The sequence below is a fragment of the Neltuma alba genome, unplaced genomic scaffold (genome assembly GCF_004799145.2).
Source record: "Neltuma alba isolate B1F8T4 unplaced genomic scaffold, ASM479914v2 tig00010787_pilon, whole genome shotgun sequence".
NCBI classification, from domain to species: domain Eukaryota; kingdom Viridiplantae; phylum Streptophyta; class Magnoliopsida; order Fabales; family Fabaceae; genus Neltuma; species Neltuma alba.
In genome coordinates, this window is record NW_021635604.1 from 403,316 (window position 1) to 408,196 (window position 4,881).

The 4,881-nt window shown below is 32.5% G+C and overlaps 1 pseudogene; it reads right to left on the reverse strand.

Moving 5' to 3' along the window:
- Positions 1-354: 354 nt before the first annotated feature.
- LOC114759091 (cytochrome b561 and DOMON domain-containing protein At5g47530-like) lies at positions 355-1,635 on the reverse strand (annotated as a pseudogene).
- Between the last annotated feature and the right edge of the window lie 3,246 nt (positions 1,636-4,881).

Here is a 4,881-nt window from a genome sequence, read left to right on the forward strand (position 1 = left end):
TGTCAAAGAATAAGCTTAATGCTAAACACACACACACACCTATGGGTATGTGGCTGGGAAAGCCCTACATGTCCCCAAGAATAGTTCATGTAAAATAAATTTAAAAAGGATCCCAAAATGAAAGAAGCCACAAACAATACAAAATAGCCAAAATCTTTAGGGGGGGAAAAACCCATATGACTGATCCTACTAATTAGGGTTGTTTCTATAACCATACAATCTGCATAATCAGAAAGAGATAAACACAAATAGTAGATGTCACCTATAGAATGGGACCCACCAATAGGTATATTCTTATCTAAGTACATAGATCAGACGGTCAGAAATCATACAGAATAATTCATCCAACTAAACCTACGGCTTAGATTCAAACCCATCATTAACCCCATTTGGAATGGCCTCTGATCTTTTCCTCTTCAACACAATGATCCAAGTGTAAACTTCCAACAACACAGCAATTCCACCAAGACCTGCAATGACACTAATGTATGCATTTTTCCAGTTTTCATAACGATCTCCGTAAGAGTTATCAAGTGCATCGAAGCCTTTAAATATGTTAACGATGCTGATGATTATTGTGGTGTATCCCACCACGTAGTGGTAGAAACTCCAGAAGATTCTATATTTATGATCCTTGTTTGGCCTAAAAAACAGAGCAAACACCTGTATTCAACGGACCAGGTTTCTCTCAGTACCATTATAATGCGTATTCGGAGAAGTTATCCACAACTAGAACATAATCGGAGTACGTTGTCTACCTCTCATGAGGTTGAGATTTTTTTTAATTTTATTTATTGTAAATAAAGCACATAAATTTTCTCTAGTTTTTTGGTTGAAATTATGGAGTCTTTTTCTTCAGTTTTCAAAATTAAATTATCTAGAGCAAACACCTGTATCATTTAGGTCCTGTTTGCTTCAACTCCTTGGGATTCCAATGTAATTTTTGGTTGACTTTAACCAAAGAAATAATCTCCTCATCATTCCTTAGGATTCATGACTCTATACACGTTGATCCTTATTCCCACCTCTCTATTACTCCCTCTAGTCCTAAATGCAGGAGTTTGATAACTAATTGCAGATATTAAAGAAATTAGTTAAGTTAATTATTTGTAAAAAAAAATGTAATGGTTTCTTAAAATAACAAAGATAGTTAGGGAAAGAAACTACAAATTTAAAAAATAAAGTGAATTGAGATCTTACTTTTAAGATCAAAATAAAACCCTTCACTAGCTCCTGTATTTAGGACTGGAAGGAATATTTCATTGCTCTCCTCTTAAAATGTAGCTATGGTCATTATCATTTTAGTCAATTCCATTCTCCACCACTCCCATTATGTTTCGTTCCATTCCTATCCTTTCTAACAGCCAAAGAGGACATCAGTTTTCTTTTTTATTTTGTAGGAAATGATCAGCACCTGAAGAGTTCCAGGCAGAAGATGGTGATGCCAAGAGCTCTGTGGGTGTCATACTGAACAGCAACAGAGTCATGGCCGAGTTTGAGACCATAGGCCCAGCCACCAAGACCAACGATGCAGGCAGAGGTTTGGCAAATGACGTGAAGGTAAAACCAAGCAGGATCAGCTGATTTGAACACTTCCAAGTATCTTGCTAGCATGGCTCCTGTTGGCAGCATCATCCCCCAGCTCACTGCGTTCAGCACTCCATGCACCTATTCATCATCATCATCATCTCCCACCACACATTAATAACATGCCTTCCATTATCGCATCATTAATATCAATATATATAATAAAAGAAATTACACTATTTATAAGTGTTAAATACTAAAACTTTGCCTCAGATTTCGTGTAATATATGGATCCCACTTCCAATCAAACTAGTTTCTGTCTTGAACACCTTGTAAAACCATAACTAATGGTCGCAATGATAGTTGTCTTGCTTGCTGGTGCAAAAAATTGGAAGGACTAGTTGGGATTTTGCAAACTACTAGGAAGGCATTTAGCCACATATTGCGGCTAAAAAGCGAATTAACTGAGAGTTATTAGTGTTCTCAACACAGGTGGCTAATAGAACCGGTGTAAAAAAGTTAATAATCCCACATCTTATTTAGGAAAATACCATCGGCTGCACTTTCTACACCATCCCTGCAACAATCGGTATAAAACCCACAGCTAAACTTAGGAGTCTTTACCAGTTGGTTGAAGAAATCCCAAGATTGTGTGTTATTTTCCTTTTACACTTCAAATATTATTAAATGATAATATTTTATCGACTAATAAAATATACCTTCTATGCCAAATATCAAACATTATTTCAAGAGTAGCTTTCAAATGCATCATTATCATACATGGTTTTGTTTAAAGACAGTGTGCCCACGTCAATTCAAATGTGTGGTTTTTTTTTTCAAACTTTTTATTAAAAAAAGGGTTTGCAAATTATTTGATGACAATAGGAAAACTAACATCAACATTGGTTTTAATTTTATGTATGATATTGATATAAATTGATATTAATATCAACTGATGATTCACATTAATAATTATTGTTAAAATTCTTTTTATTTAAATTATATAGAATCTAAACTTCCCTCATTGAATTTTAGATTTTCTATTTCATTCTACTTTGTTCTAGCTAAATAAAGAAGCATGTTTTACTAATAGTACCTAACTCAAATTCAATGAAATTTGAACCAAATTTGAACAAAATTTCTCACTTATATTTCTTTTCCTTCTGAGATCATCGCCAGTTGGAGCGGCTTAAGACTTAATTGTTGTTGTATTTATTTCTAAAAATGCCACCTTTTCATTTCTTATTTTGTGACAACTTACGTCACAATCAATATCCATATATTCTAATTAACAGATTATAACCATACCAACTCATGCTTATAATTGAAGAAACTATAAAGACCCAGTAAAAAAAAAAAACTATAAAAACCTAATTAAATAAAAGATGAAACTATAACGACTCACGAATAAATTTTTCATATATAAATATATAATACAATCAAAGTCACTCAAAATTTTATACTAAGACTGCTTTGTAAAAGAATAAGCTCAATGCTAAACACATATATGGGTATATAGCTGGGAAGGCCCTACATAGCTTCAAGAATAGTTCATGTAAAATCAATATACAAAAGAATCCCAAAATGAAAGAAGCCACAAACAATACAAAATGGTCAAAGTCTAGAGAGAGAGGGGGGAAAAACCATATGATTGATCCTACTAATTAGGATAGTCTCTACAACGATCCATACAATCCGCCTAACTAGAAAGAGATAAACACAATAGCAGATATCACCTGTGGAATGAGACCCGCCAACATGCATATCCTCATACAAATAAATAACTTATCCTACTAAACCTACGGACTAGATTCAAGGTAACTCGGTGATTTCTTGGTCTTCTACTGCTACTTGCGGATTCAAGGGTACAAGAAGGAGGACACCTTTTGCCGCTCAAACCGCAACAAGAAAAGAAAAAGAGGTGTTTCATGATATTCAGAAACGGATCTTAATTTATACTTAAATAAAGTTGATAACTTGGGTTTGTGATAATTTGTAAAATACATATGCTTGTGACAAAGAGGATACGTCACAAAAATTCATAAATCTGACTATATACAAACATATTTCAAATTATATAGAGGACTGAATGACATTTACATGTTTACATTTTTTTTATATTTTAAATTTAACAATAGATTTTAATTTGTTCTCAAAAGTAAGACTAGTTATATCAGTCAAATATTTGCATAAATTGTTAAAAAAACATACTTGCTGGAATTAATACGTGATAGCATCATACGCAAATTAATTGTTAATAGAACACTAATATGTTAACAAAAGATTAATACATGAGATACGAATACTAAATAAAAATCACTCTCTTTATTTGAATAAAATAATTAACATTGGTCAATTATATCAGTGCTTCAATGGGCTAATAAAACGTAAATACAGTGCCCCTTGTTTTTTTTTCCTTCGATATTTCTTGTTATGATTGTGAAAATGGATCACATCTTCGAGTGAATATATAGTGTGCACATATATGTATATGTTTTAAAAACTATATATAATGACTCTAAGTAAATATGATAGTTCAATGAGCTTTTTCTTTTTAGAAGGAAGGGTTGTCTTTATAAAGCATTAATAATGATGAATTTTATGTTTACCATTTCAAAACATGCAATTACATGGAGCACAATCATAAAAAATTATTTCTTTGAGCAAACAAACAATTTTATTCACGTAATTATTTAATGGCGGAAGAAAAGAATACATCAATATTGGTTGGTAACAGATGCATTATTAATTTTAGGGTTAAGGTGCAATTTTAACAATAAAGTTTTCCCGAAAGAGCACTGGGCACCATAAAGTTTATTTAGGTGCAAAAATATACATGAAGTTGTCAAAAGGGAGCATCTGGCACCATGCCGTTAATGTCCGTCAGTTTGCCGTTAGATGGGCTCACAAAGTCAATTTTAAGGTGCATTTTTAATAACAAAGTTTGCATCAAGAGGCATTAGGCACCATGAAATTTATTTGGGTGTAAAAATATACATGAACTTTGTAAAAGGAAAAAAATAACAAAATTCTTCAACCTCCATAAACATCCATTAATTTTATTCTTTTTGGTCTCACCAAATGCTATATTTTCTCTCTGTAAATTTTTACTTCCAAGCCGATCCATCTTTCTCTCATCATAGTCAACACGCACACTCTCTTTGTCATGTTGTTTTCTGAGTCTCCAAGTCTTTTATATGTATTTAAGCAAAACACATCTTTCCCTTCTAGGATATGAGGTTCATTCCTTGCACCTGAGTACTACCTCCAGTCCTTAATATACGATCCAATGGACTAATTTGAGGAGATTAAAATAAATAAATAAATTACTTTAAATATTATATTATTTATTTA